This window comes from Crocodylus siamensis, chromosome 13 (genome assembly GCF_052110815.1).
Source record: "Crocodylus siamensis isolate JL-2025a chromosome 13, ASM5211081v1, whole genome shotgun sequence".
Classification (NCBI taxonomy): Eukaryota; Metazoa; Chordata; order Crocodylia; family Crocodylidae; genus Crocodylus; species Crocodylus siamensis.
The window spans coordinates 7,121,018-7,135,366 of NC_143407.1; the positions used below are offsets into that span (position 1 = coordinate 7,121,018).

The following is a 14,349-nucleotide window of genomic DNA, read 5'->3' on the forward strand; positions in this document are numbered from 1 at the left end:
TCAGCCAATCTCAGCATGCAGATATATTGCAGAAATATTTCTCTTTGGTATTTACTAGCAACATCCAAGGTACAGAAGTTACATACCGAAGATCTCATACAACACTAAGAATTTGTCTTCACCTCTTGGTGAGAGGAGTCAGATTGGCGGCCCTGGGAGCTGAAGTCCTTTGCCCAGTTGCAGGGAGGGAACAGTTTGGTGCTTAGCTACTGTGGTGAAGGATGCCATAGAGAAACCAAGGCAAAGGTAGAAGCCCGGGTGCCAATCTGCACTCTCTCTCTCTCTGTGGCCTCCCTTACTATAGCCTCTGGATAGCTCATAAGCTTTAACATGGGCATCGTCCAAAAACTCCTGTCATAGGGGAAAGTGTTGATGATCTTGGTTTTAGAAACGGGGTGTGGAGGCAGAAGAAGACAAATGCTGCCCTGTATGACCTTAGACAAGTCACTATTTTGAGCTCCAGGCTAACCCCCCCACCACTAGACTCTCCTTCCTTTCTGGAAGGGGAGTCCAATTCCTCCACTCAAATCCTCTGCAACTACAAAGAGCTCCCTCCTCTGTGCGCCAGCTTTGTCCACCGGTGACATGAGGATAATGCTGTGAAGGCAGCTTTGAAGTCTGTGGGGGAAATACGCTTACACTGGAGCTAGCCAAGTCTTATCGATCCACGGCACAGGAACAGGCAATCCAGGCTGCTCCCACCTTGTAGAGCCTTCTCTGCCAGATAGCCACGGATTCGGTGCTCCAGGGCTTTGCCTTCCCCTGGGTTTCAAGTCACGTGCTGTTTTGAAAAATTCAGGACACAATACTTATTATTCAAACATTTCCTCTCCCTCCTACAAAAAAGAAAGAAAGAAAAACACAGTCCAGCTGGTAATATATCCCTAGCTGCAGCAGCAAGCTGGATTCTGACTAAGGTTTTCAAAGGAACATGGATTTAGTTGCATTTAGTTAGGTGCCAAGCTCCCTTAGGCTTGTCTTCACTCATTTTCCTTTGAAAATCTCAGTTGAAGCGAATCCCTTCTTTTTGGTGTTCTTGCCATGGCCCTAAGAATCCATGAAGAGCCCAAAACAAACTGTTCATTGTAGCAAGAAAGAATATTATATTTGCCCATGGAGCTTCGAATCATTGAAAATGAGGGTTGGCAGGGAGCTCAGGAGGTCACATCTAGTCTAACGCCCTGCTCAGAGCAGGACCAGCCCCAACTATCATCTTCCCAGCCAAGGCTTTGTCTAGCTGGGTCTTAAAAACCTCCAAGGATGGAGATCCCACCACCTCTTCAGGTAGCCTGTTCCAGTGTTTGACTACCCTCCTAGTGAGAGAGTTTTTCCTGATATCCAACCTAAACTTGCCTTGCTGCAGCTTGAGCCCATTGCTCCGTGTTCTGTCATCTGCCCCCCTGAGAACAGGCCAGCTCCGTCCTCTTTGCAGCCGCCCTGCAGGGAGCTGAAGGCTGCTGTTAAATCCCCTCTCAGTCTTCTCTTCTGCAGACTAAATAAGCCAGTTCCCTCAGCTTCTCCTAAGTCCTGTCCCCCAGCCCCTGAACCATTTTCGTTGCCCTCCACTGGACTCTACGGTTTGTCCACATCCTTTCTGTAGTGGGGGGCCCAAAACTGGACACAGGACTCCAGATGCGGCCTCACCAGTGCTGAATAGAGGGGCAGAATCAATGCTCCAACCAGTCTGCCGTTAGCCTTCTTGGCAGCAAGGGCACGCTGCCGGCTCCTGTTCAGCTTCTTGTCCACTGTCACCCCCAGGTCCGTTTCTGCAGAGCTGCTGCCCAGCCAGTCACCCCCCCAGCCTGTATTGGTGCACAGCTGGGGGGGTGACTAGTCCAATGTCCTGCTCATCTTGGTCTAAACTATCCCAGCCAAGCGTTTGGCTACCCTGCTCTTAAAAACTGCCAAGGCTGGAGATTGCACGGCCTCTCTGGGGAGCCTGTTCTGTCATCTAGACCAAGTAGTCCCAGTTCTTCCATTTTTTTCCTCATATTTCATGATTCCTTGAGCTCTTATCCTTTTTTGTTGCTCTTCACTCAACTCTTCCCAATTTGTTCACATGGTTTATGAAGCGCGATGCCCCCAAACGGGACACACTATGACAGTTCACCAGTGCTAAGTAGGGCAGAAGATCCTAAGTCACTTTTCTATTTTAGCGTCGCGTTATTTGCGTCTTTAAATTTCTGCAAATCCCCAGTTCCTCTGACGTCAGGTTTAACACTGGAGACATGAACTTTGTTTCATTGGTGTTATCCTCTATCTTAAAGCTATTAGAAATAAATCGGAGTATGAATCCACAGAATTTTTCAGCAGACACTTACTACATTGACACCATTTGATACCATCCCAATGGAAGAGGGATAACGGGGACTTGTTTATCTGTAATATCTTGCATTACAGTTATTTTGAGGAAACAAGAATTTATGCTCCAGAATGAGTACATCGTTTTTTCCCCATCTGCATAAAAAAACCTAATACCTAATAGTTTGCTGCAGATGGCCAGTATTTCCTGTGCCACCAGTGAGCTCTTTTGCCTGACTTGGCCTTTGTTTTTGGCATGTGAGACAAGCCTTAATACATTCTTCAGTGTTGCTGACAAACAAAACTCATGTGCTAGAGGCGATATCTTTTATTAGACCAACTAAATAGTAGCCAAAAAAAAAAAAAAAACTTTGCAAGCTTTTGGGTCTAAACCAGGTTGAGGAGAATTCAAAGATTGTAAAAGATCTCCCAGGTAGAAAAGAAACTTCACGATGCACAGGGGAGGTAGAGGGTGGAAGTTTTGCCCCCTGGGGTCCTCGCAGTCCTTTTGTGAGAGCGTTGCTCTGTGATATATGGAGTCGGCAGGCTTCTTCCCTGGAAGTGTCTGAACATTTCTTTTTTCATGGTTAGCAATGAAGTTTGCATTTCCAAACAGCTAAATACAATATTTTCCATGTTTCAGGGACATATGCTGTAGCCAGGTTGGTCTAAGAAATAGAGGCAAACAAAACTCTCGAAAGAAAAAAAAATTGCTACTATTTAGTTGGTCTAATAAAAGATATTGCCTCTAGCTCAAGGGTTTTGTCTCCATTTCTTAGACCAACACGGCTATGGCATATATCAGTGTTGCTGTTCATTTTTAAAGCCAGCGTGCTGACCTTTATGCAGTCTTTTTAACATACTTTTCTGCATCATCATTTGGTTCACTCTCTGAATACCTTGAAACAAAATCCCATTTAGAACTGAGAGCTCTCTCTGAATCGGTGGCAAAGCCTAGGAACAGGCTGTCCTGGTCATCCTGTGCCAATAATCTTAATCACTTTCTGCCTATTCTCATCCTGAAGTGTTACTTTAGCAGTTGCCGTCCGCATTTCTTTGGAGGCCAGGAAGATTTTCTAATCCAACTGACATGTAAAACATCTAGCTTTGGACTTTGAAACAAAGTGCATTTGTCAGATGCTCTGGAGCATGTCTACTGCTTCTGGTTCTTTCTGGGGGTTGAAAATTTGCAGATAATATGTTGGTAACTGAATACAATAATCCGTCACCCTGAAGTAGGGAGGTGTCTTTTTAACGTCCTGTTTTTTTGAGTAATAGCTATGAGTGGTCTACAGTAAGCTTCAGCTAATGCGTACCTCGCTTAAATAAAGACATGAAGCTTTTTGCTCTTTTCTCTTAGGCCGGGGGCGGGTAATTATTTTGGGCAGAGGGCCACTGACTGAGGTTTGGCAAGCCATCCAGGGCCACATGACGGGCAGCCCAGGGCAGATAAATATTAATTTGCTAAATTTTTGGGGGGCCCCACAGGCCGGATAGAATGGCCTGGCAGGCTGCATCCAGCCCCCCGGGCCACATTTTCCCCACCCCTGTCTTAGGCAAAGCTTCCTTTGCCTGTGTTAACCAAGAATTACTGAACACATCACACCCTGCTACTTTCAGAGATAGGGCTACTTTCTGATTTTCTTCCTTTTCAGCCATTGCTTACACGTACAGAGTGAAGCCTCTTCCTATTGTCGTCCACGTGCCCAGGGAGTTTCAGCTCTGGTAGAGGTTTTAGCAGCTCCATTCCTTCTCCTTTAATCTTCTTTGGGCTTCTGCTCCTGTGTGGTGTTCAGGAATCATTCTGGGCTCAATATGTGCTTGAAAACGATGCCGTGACTCCATTGCACTCTGGCATTATGTTCAGGAGCTGTGCACGAGTGCCCCTTGCAGGTGTGGCTCTCACAGCTGCTGTTGGAGAGAGGGGGGTGGTCTACTTGGTTTCCTGGCAATCCTCCTTTCTTTCCCTTCCAAAGATGCCCCAAATTTTGCAGTCACCAAACTGAAGCCTCATGCCTGATGGCTCTGACAGCGTGAGCAAGAAGGACTTTGTTGCCGGGCCTCTTCCCTTTCTCTTTCAAGGGGGTCCCTTTAGCGTAGTGCATCTGAGGATCAGGCACACCTCTGCAACCTCCATTAGCCCTGCCGGGGGACATGGCAGCTGGGATGGCATCCCCTTAGCTATGTTTTAAAGAAGAAGGCGAGGCAGTATGCCATGTAATGTCTCCAGCACTGCTGGCCCTAGCAGTACTTGGATGGGAGCGTACTTGAGGAGGTGCTGCTGGTGAACCAAGAAGCATTGCCCTGAGTTGGTACAAAACCAGTCAGATGCTATGAACTTCCAACTAACATGGCTAACTACCTCGCTACTTATATTTTAATGGGGAGAATCGAAAATCGAGGATTCAGGGCCTGCTTCTTACCTGCATACACTTTTCCTGCAGCACAGAGAAGGCCTGAGCCTGAGATAAACGCCCAGGCAGACAGAGCACGTACAGCTAGGGGGGAAAAGGAGACAAGAGTCAGAGCAAGAGGAGGAGAGACAGCCCTTAGCCACATCCAGACTCTGCAGTGGAGCCCAGCAGGATTTGTGGATGTCAGGTTGAATAGCAACTGCCTGGCATGTCTGAGTGTTTGCCTTCACGCAGGCTGTCCCTTGCCAGCTCTGCCTTCACTGTCCTCTTTGAAATTCAGAAACTATTCTGGTGTTGACACTGGCAAGCAATGCCCTCTTTCCAAATAAATCAGCAGTGCATGCACGCTCCCTCTTGCCCCTCCCCACACATTTTTCTTCCATCTGGAGAAGGCAGCTAACAGCAGAGGGTAGTCACCGGGTCTGTAAGAGATAGTCGAGCTCCCCAAGAGATCTGCATTCTTGTAAGGGTGTTGACTCGAGACACGCCAGCCACGAGCTGCGCTCTCAAGGAAGAGGCAAGGAGAGGTGGATTCAAAGAGCATGAGGAACATAAATCAGCCCTCTGGATGGGCATGCTCCTGACATGCCGTAACGTCTCCAGCACTGTTGGCCTTAGCTGTGCTTGGATGGGAGAGCTCCCGTGAGAAGCCGGCGTGCCTGAGGAGGTAGCATTGCCCTGAGCTGGTACGAAACCCTCGCAAGCCCTGCATTGGCGCAGCCGGATGAGATGCAAAACCCCAGGGTGCTGCCCACTCGTGATTGCTTTCCCGTGTGAAACACAGGTCTGAGCACCAGGGCAAGAGGCACAGGCTTGCGGCCAGCCCTAGTGTAAGCCAGGGGAATGTTTCATTCCTTAAAGCATGCTATGAATCAGGGAGCCTGTGCTTATGAAATGCTTCTGGCTATCCCGTAGCTAGAAAAGGCTTCATAACTTTCGGGGTAGGCAGAGGACAGTCTGCCGGCCTGCAGCACTCTACCTCTTATAAAAACGCCCTCCTGAAAATAAAGCCCTTCTGGATTGCTTCAGTAATAGCTTCCCCCAGAGAAGCAGGGTGGCTGGAGTACCTGCATGACTTGGGGGGCTATTTAGAAATAGCAAAGTACACAAAGCAAATGCCTGTGACACTTGGCTCGGATGTGCCTTCCTATTGATCTGCCTCGTCGGTCAAGACTTATCCTTTGCAGCAACGATTGCATCTGATTATAGGTGTGTGCAGGACCTAACGCAATACAAGCTTGACCTAGATAGGGGTGGTAGATGGTCGGAAAGCACAGCTGTGGATGCTGCAGGTCAAGGCTGCGAGAGCAGGGAGAAGGCCACGGCTGGCAGAGCAGGAATCGGGTGGCGGGAGAGTTATTAGGAAGCCGACGAGTGGCGTGGAGGGGCACTAGCAGAGAGGTGTGGAGGAGAGAGGGTGGCAGCTGGGTTGGTTATTGGGTGATATTGCAGATAAGAGCTGAAAAACCTTAGTTCAGTTGTGCATGAAAAACTGACTTGACCCTCGCTTGACAGCTACACTCTGGCTGCAACCTGTGGCTATTCTCCGACTTCCAAAAAATCCAAAGGTCAGCACAAGGCAGGGCTATTTCCCACTGGACCTCCTCTCTCATCCATCGTGTCTTTTTTAGCGGCAGAGTTTTCCACCCAAACAGCATTCTTGAATCAAGACTTGAGAGGCCGAAGAGGCAGACGGTCACCCAGACAATGTGGCTGTGGAGAGCAGCTCCAGCTCCTCTCTTGGAAACTCTGAGTCCAAGGAGCGTTGTTGGGTTGATGTTGTATAAACTCTTCCTGTGTTTCAGTGGAAAGTCTCCGATGCTTTGGCTCCCTGGCTTCCTTGGGTCAGACAGTTTCCATGGGAGATTCTTTGAATGCCTTTCCTCCAGTGAAATGCATAAGGGACTGTATGTTTTTGGTGTGGAGTTTCCTAGAGCAAGAGTGGGGTATCTCATCCACATCTTTTAGCTCGGGTGAAACTTTATCGTCCCATGAGCTGTGATGTCCATGGCTTGGCCAACTGACCTCACTCCAGAGATGCACTGGCTGGCTAGGGAGCTGCTAACTCATCTTTGCCTCAGGAAGTGCAGCCCCAGCCCACCCATTTTTACTTGAACACCTCAGATTTCCTTACCCTGTGGAAATTCGTTGCAGCCACCATTGGGTATTCACCATGGGATGGAGGTGCTCCTATCACCCGTGCCCCTGGAGGCATTGCTTTCTGCAGGGCTTCATTTTTAATCGGGTTTCTTGTAAGGCCCAGGGGCCAGGGGAAAACAAGCCAAGTAGGTTATAAGGCAGGCTGCCTGCAGCCTCTGGGGGGTACAAGCAAGAATAACACCTGACTTGAACACAGCAGCACTCGGCAGTAGATCTGACAGTGCATCCCGGAAGAGATGAGGATAACTGCCCTCGTTATACTGGCAGGGAAACTGAGGCAGGGAGTGGTAAGCTCACCAGCTCAAGCAGGTGGGTGCTGGGGAAGGGAACAGAACCCAGGTCTGTGACTTCCCCAGTGAGCTCTGCAATGCTGTGTCCTGCCCTGTGCTTTTTGTGCCAGGTACAGTCTGGGGTGAGTTTACATCGGTGCTTTTGCTTCCTTTGAACTGTCTTGAAGCCCCAGCAGAGTAAAGACGTAGTGTCGACAGATTATGCTCCCTGCTTAGCCCGCCTTGACAAGTGCTGCCTGAGCTTTCTCTCCACGTGTCCATCCTCTGCCTTGACATCACACATCGCATGCCCCATCTGAACATCTCCAGCTGCTGCCCTGCCTGTGCCCCATGCAAGCCTTTGTGCCCTCCCTGGTGGGGTCATATTATCCCTGCACCCCCTGCTTGGATCCTCCTCCTCCCTTCTCAGTGAAGACCCCTCTCATTACAATCCGGCAGCGAGTGGGGACTAGGATCTCAGTAGCCGCAAACAGCTTCTAATTGACTCCAAATCACTTCTGGGGAGGTGGGGTGGGGAAACAAAACCCCGATTCCCCATTACCACCCACCACTCTGCTTCCAGCTGCTGACTCGGCGAGGCTGCGGCACTGGGAAATGGTAGCTTGCTGGACCAGCCTCTCCATTGTCCCCGGGTAATTATAGCCTGAGCTTTGGACCCTGGAGCCTTATGTTATTAACTCTCCCTTCTCCTGGGAAGTTATGGGTTGATTATAGGTTGGGGACAACCTCTCCTCCAAGACCCGAATCTTGGCCTCCGTGAGAAGATTTAGGAGAGGCGGCTTCTTCTGCTTTCCGTGGGCTCAACCCATTCAGAGCCTTTTGAGGGATTTCCAAGTGGCCCCTTCATGACTCACAGTCCCATTGCTCCCTACCTTATCCTGCCTGCTGCTTGGAGGCGTATAAGGAGCTCAAGCTAAGGTTGTCACTTGGTAGGTAGGAAACTTTGGGCAAGAAGGTTTCTCATCAGAAAATGTTAATTTACCAAAACTGAATCTTTCTGGGGGGGAATACACCATTTTAAGGCAGGAGCAAGGTGCAGCTCCCCACAGCCCCCACACAGGCTGTGACCAGGAGCCCATCCCAAACAGCATCAAAGAGACTGGGAGTTCCCAGTAGGGTTTGCATCCTACCTTAGGGCTTATCTCTTGCAGACGTTAGCTTACAGTAAGCACAGGTGTGAATTCACGGTGCACTAGCTGCTCTGCACTAACTCCCATGTTCTTAGGAGAAGGACATAGAAGCAATTTTCTGCTTTACTCTATAATCAGGTGCTTAGTGGGAACTGCCTGTGTGCGTGCTCACATCTCATGGTAAAATGAGTTAGACCTTGGTAACTTCACCTTCAGCCAAAGAGGGGAAAAATCAAGTCATTAGTTAACACCGCTAAGAGAGTGCATACGGGAGGGCACATTGAACCTCCAGCCTTTTTAGTGTCGAGGTCAATTTCTCATAGGAATTCCTCTTTTATGAAAGAGCTCAAAACTAGGAGGGGTTTTTCCAATGCCTGTCAGGGGGCAGCGTGAGCGAGCCTGTAGGTGCACTGCACAATTCAAGCGCCTAAAGAGCTCACAGGAGGCTCAGTTACTGGAGAAATAAAACCAAGAGCCTCCAGGGTTGCAGAAGAGCCAAGAGAGCTGTTTCCACAACATTAGCTGAGTGCAAATCCATTCAGGGGGACCTAAGTGAATTGCCAGTTGTGATTATTCCTGGGAGGTGTCCAGGTTTTTCTTTGCTACCCAAAGTATTACCAAGATTAGTGCAGCTGCTGCTTTATCTGGGGCACTCACTTTTCCTGCCGGGGTTTAGGCCATCTCTGTTGATCATGCTGCATGGATGAGGTCTCCTTATAGGACTTGGCAGGCCTGGTTCTTGGTGACTTGTGTACTTGCGGCAGGATAGGTGGGTAGCTGTCATGTCAAGGTGCATATCCTGTACCCTAGGGCTGTATAATACATATACCTGGCTCCTGGTGGGTTAGAGTTGCCCAGAGGCTACTCTGATTTCAGCTGTAGGAATAAGTGGCTCCCAGCTAGGCAACCTGGAGCAGAGCTTGGAGAAGATGTCCACACGGCCTGTACCCGGGTCTGTTTCTATTTACTTTATAGCCTCTTTTTTCTCCCGAGTCGGCATAGAGAGGCTCTAATAGAACTGTGACTTGGGTCCAAGCCTTTCTGTAATCCATGATACAGTCTGAAAGGGATTTTTGCCTTCTCCCATCCCTGTTTTCCGGGTCTGACGTCACGAGGGCCCTACTGTTCTGTGATCTGGTCAGAGCTCTGTTCAGAGCCATCACCCTGGGCCTGCAAACACTTGAATGAGGCTTGAAAAGTCCATAAACCATAGGCTGGAGCTCATAAACTTTCCTCATGCTGCTCAGACATCCCCCAGCTGGAAGGGAAACTCCTCTTTGCCATCTGACCTGAGGACCTCTGAGTACTAGTGAGCTACACTGCTCTTCATACACCAGGAAATCTGTTATGGACCATCATCCTCTCCAGCTGTCTTTTATGGTACTTGGGTATCATGGTGATGGGGGGCTGGACAAATGTCTCTGGGGACAGTTGGGGGAAAGCTGAGGCAATCAAGTGTACAAAGGTGGTATTTTTCTGCATGATAGTTAGGTTTTCCAAGGGGCTCAGTGCTACTGCCTGACCTGTTCTCAGGCTATGAGAATCATGGGAATGAAGCTGGACCAAATGTAGGATAACATGCTTCCCAGTTTGCGCCTCTGCAGATACTAAGATCCCGTAAGGCTCTTGACGATACCTGCTGCACCTCGTTTCAGTCTTGGGGGCTGAGGCAGGCACCAAGATGCCCGCAGATCCCAGGGTGGCAGCAACCTGCAGATGGTGAGAGCTGGAATTATTCTTATTTTAATCCCCCTTCTTGGCAAGCTGGCTTTTGGCAGGAGGTTTGTAATGCTATGGGGGGCATTTAAAAGATGGCAGTGAAATAGCACCATGCAGTGTCACCAGCCCTGCTGCTCCGCAGTGCCAGGTGGTTGCTACAGCTTGGATCCAGTTTCCTAGGGCAGGTATTTGCTTATGCTGGGATGTGAAACAGTTTAGGGGTGTAAGGCCAGCTTTCCTCTATATGTGCCCCCTTTCCTTTTCCAGGGGGGACTCAGCAGCACTACCAAACAGTCCAGGGAAGCACAGGGAGGACAGGGGCACGCATGGAAAACCAGTTTGCTTTTCGCTGCTCTGCCTCCCCAGTTCAAAGTATGCGAAGCTGGCTAGGAAACTGCATCTGTGCCAGTGCCACGTGCCATGTGGTGAAGTCCACGAGCCTGGCTAGAAACCCAAAAGGATTCCATGTGGTCAAAGCCTCAGGCCATGGGGCATTGGCAGAGTGAAGAGGGGTGTGGAGGGAGGCCAAGATCCCAGGGCGGGTGCCCACACCGACCGTGCAAAGATCACGTCCTTGAGGAACCCCCGCCATGCCTCGAGGCTGATTGAGGCTCCTTCTTTCTGGGTTGTTGCTACTGACTCAGGATGGGCCATGTGTTTCGTCGGGTTTTGTGGACTGAGGAAAGCAGAGCCCATGCATTTAGCAGTGCCGAGGCACCTCCTGCTCTGCATAAATCAGATACCTGCATAAATGGTATTTACAGTACTATATGGGATCCCCATTTGCCTCTTGTTCCTAAAGCCAGGAGAGCAGGTAGCACTTCTCCCACTCAGATGTGGGGGGTCCTCCACTGCCTCTCCCCTTCCGGGGCAGAACCCAGATACCACGTTACAAGAGGCACATTTGAAATGGCAAATCACAAGACAGAGGCCGGGCACATTTGGCTATTTCTGCTTTCTGGTACCACATGGTTGGCATAAAGCACCATATTAGTAGCAACCTTCTCTCTTCTTGCCTTTCAGTGGCATCAAGGCTGTGCTGTAGGCTGCCAGCAACAGCTGTCTGCAGCTGTCCAAGGATCCAAGGGAAAAAAAAGTTGCATTTTTTTCATCACAGCTTTAAATGTATGTTCTCAGAGCCCCTTTGAATGCTCGGCCCTTCTGAGTCCTGGAGTCTTCCTAAGCAAACAGGAAAATGGAAACAGGTCCTTTCCACCCCATGGACAGCAAGTTGCCATTCATGGATGGCAAAGACAGCTGAGCAATGTCTCTTCTCACGTTACCTCCATCCTGTGAGCCTCTGATCCTCTCCTACCAGGGGCTGAGCCCAAGGGACCCCCGTCGGTTTAGACTTCAAAGGAACCAGTCCAGATTTACTTTCCTGATGGCAACATTTGATCTCCAAATCTTGCCGAAGACTTGGTTACAGACTCCTCAGGAGACACATTATAAATAAACTTGAGCCTAATAAATCATGACCAACCCCTTGAAGCGCACCAAGAAGCCATCGGATAGACCTGCAGAGCACCGTGCCGTGGGGTAGTGTGTTCACAGCTGCCTTGCTGAATGCAAGTTTCTATGTGCCTTTCAGGGCACGGCCCCTCTACCAGGACACTTCATAAATAAAAAAGAAACAGAAAATGAAAAGGCATGAGAGGCTTTAAGAGTGATACATTTTTGGACCGAGAAAATAAAACCTCTTCACTCGCTGCTGAAATGCAGCCACCTCTGGGGTGGGTGGCAGGAAGTGTTTGCTACCGCACGGCAACAGCGTAAGGCAGGAGGCTGAATTATAAATGCCTAATCATAGGCACAGAACACTATTACCCTAGAAGAATAATCAGCTGTCTTAGTGCTTCCACGTGTCTGGGCTGGAAGCCAAACCCTGTGGGGCCAGAGGCTCCACTGCGACCGGTCACCTCCTTTCCAGCAGGCTAACGCAGGCAGAGTTAGCTCAGGCAGAGCTGCAGGTGGCTCTCTCGAAGACGTAGCAGTGAGCACCCAAGGCTGAGTGCCCTGAAGGGCACACAGAGCTCCTCTCCGAGACGGGGTGCACGGTGCTTTTTTTTCCACCCCCCGCCCAAGCATTTGAAATATGAAATGAAGGAAAACATCAGCTGCCTGGAAAAGCCATTAGGATTCCATTGGGCTGGATCCCAGCACCTGGCTTCCTCTCGCAGCAAAGGCCCAGCCTCGGAGACTCAATTTGCACTGGCCTTGACCACTCCATTTCTCACCGCATTTTGCTTGCGTTCTCTCCCTGCTGCCAGCGTCCTCTGCAAAATGAGCCGGAGGGTCCTGCCTTTCCTCCCTTGAATCCTTTCTCAGGTCTGCTTTGCTGTACAGGAGTCCCATGGCTTCCAGAGACTGCATAATTTCCAACGCAGTTGCTGAAACCAGCACAAAAGGCCGTGTGGGTGTTCTTGGCTTGTTGCCTTTTAGCTTAACTATGCTCCTGTGGACCCCCACCAGCTTGCTAGGAGCTGGGTTTTATTGATCGGGAGGGTGTCCACGCTGCTTCTTCCACCAGAGACCAGCATTGCATAATAGGTCTGCAACACCCTTACTGTAGTGAGGGGCTCCTGCCATGCAGATTAAAACACCCACTTGTTCCACGATGCATCCAGAAAGTTGGCAAGATTGATAACAAAGAGATTGAGGAGCAGCTGGGTAGGTTTGATCTGTGCTTGTTTAATTTAAAATAAATAGCGAGTGCGTCTGGGAGCCGGCGGTGGCTAATGGATTAGGAGTCAGCAGACCTGGGTTCGGTTTCTAGCGTTGTCTCTGACAAATCAGTCCTCACTTCTGTGCCTTCATTTCTCCCCCCTGCATTTGTCTCCACGGCCCACAGACACTCAAGGCGGGGCCTGTTTCTGCGTGTTTGTACAGTCCCTAGCACACTGGGTCCCTAATCTTGATCTAAACTGCACTGCAGTAGAATCCAGAATAACAGCACATATACGTGAGCTGTATCCCCTCAATGCATTTGGGGGGGAGGGCTGTGGTTATGCTGATGAGAGCCTCCGTCGGTACCTGTATGTTCTGAGACAAGGGGAAGGGGAGGAGGTAGCGTCTAGCACAGTGATGGGGTTGTCAGGATTCAAGAATAAATAATGATCAAAACTGCTTGTGCATTATAATCATGAATATTTATATATGGAAATCCCAGCTGGATTGTTCAAATCAACAAAAAATGTGCTCATGTCTGGGGTCTGCTTGGAGAAGCACAAGCACAAGCTCCAACTGTAGCAAACCGCTCTCTTTGGGCTTGACCAGCTGGGCAAGGTCCCCGGGGTTCCCCAATAAAGCCCTTCCCAGGGGCATTGCTGTTTGGGAAGAAGCCTGGCTCAGTGGTTAGAGCCCAGGCCTAGAAGCAGGGGCACGTGGCTTCGTCTTCCAGCTCAGGCACCAGCTGTGCATCATTTCCTCCCATCTGTTAAACCAAATGAGGATTGTAATGATTAAAAAAAAATATAACAGTTGATGTTTGTAAACTTTTCTGAGGTCCTTGGAGGAAAGGAACTGGAGCGCGGCAACAGTGTAATGCAATGGTGGTCACAATACCGGTCGCCGTTTAGCATCAGATCCAGCGAGTTATTTAGGTTTCTAACCTCCTGTTGATATCACATAGGAATTAGGTACCTAAAGACCTTTGAAGACCTGGCAGATCACAGTCACTCGGGGATCCTCCTGCTTTCAGTTCGGGTTCCCCTGCCGGTTGGCTTGAAGGAAAATCTCTGTCTAGGACGAGGACACAGCTGGGACAATTCTGATTTCCCCTAGCAGAGGGCAGTGGTGTGCAGACACTCGCTAACTTGCTGCAGGAGCCTGCAGATGTCCATCACGTGCCCAAGCCGTGGGCCCTCTGCTTTCCAAGCCCTATATTTTGCATTTTTCAAGTGCTGCCAAAGATTTGCATTCGGGAAGCTGGATGCAAAGTAAGTCATTATTGATACATGTGGTTTCACAGGATCTTGCAGTCATTTTCCTTGGCAGATGTTCTCCAAGGCTGGAGCGTACGTGCCAATCTCCGGGGTCGGGCAGGAACCCGTTCAACCCACGGCATCATCTTTGAGGTGGGGCTCCAAAGACTTCTGCAGAGACTGGGGGTATTTGTTAGCAGGATAAACTGCCTTTTACTGACACCTACTTTCATGGATATTGCTTTGGTAACTAAAACATCTCTAGCCTCAGACCCATTCGTGCTTTAAAACAAGCACAGTCATTGCAAACCTCTGCCTGATTCCACCCTGATTTCCCTTAAGCTCCCTCTCTCTACCTGTGTGGTGAACTGAGGAACTATCTCGTCCCCTAAATGCTTCCCCAGTGATTGCA

The 14,349-nt window shown here is 49.6% G+C and overlaps 1 long non-coding RNA gene across 1 annotated transcript in view; it reads left to right on the top strand.

The window, feature by feature from the left end:
• The window catches only part of LOC149853800 (uncharacterized), a 41,655-nt gene extending 28,093 nt beyond the window's left edge, over positions 1-13,562 (top strand). Inside the window, exon 4 of the long non-coding RNA XR_016438930.1 lies at positions 11,038-13,562. This is a non-coding gene — a long non-coding RNA (uncharacterized LOC149853800). The remainder of the gene's footprint in view (positions 1-11,037) is intronic.
• Positions 13,563-14,349: the final 787 nt, after the last annotated feature.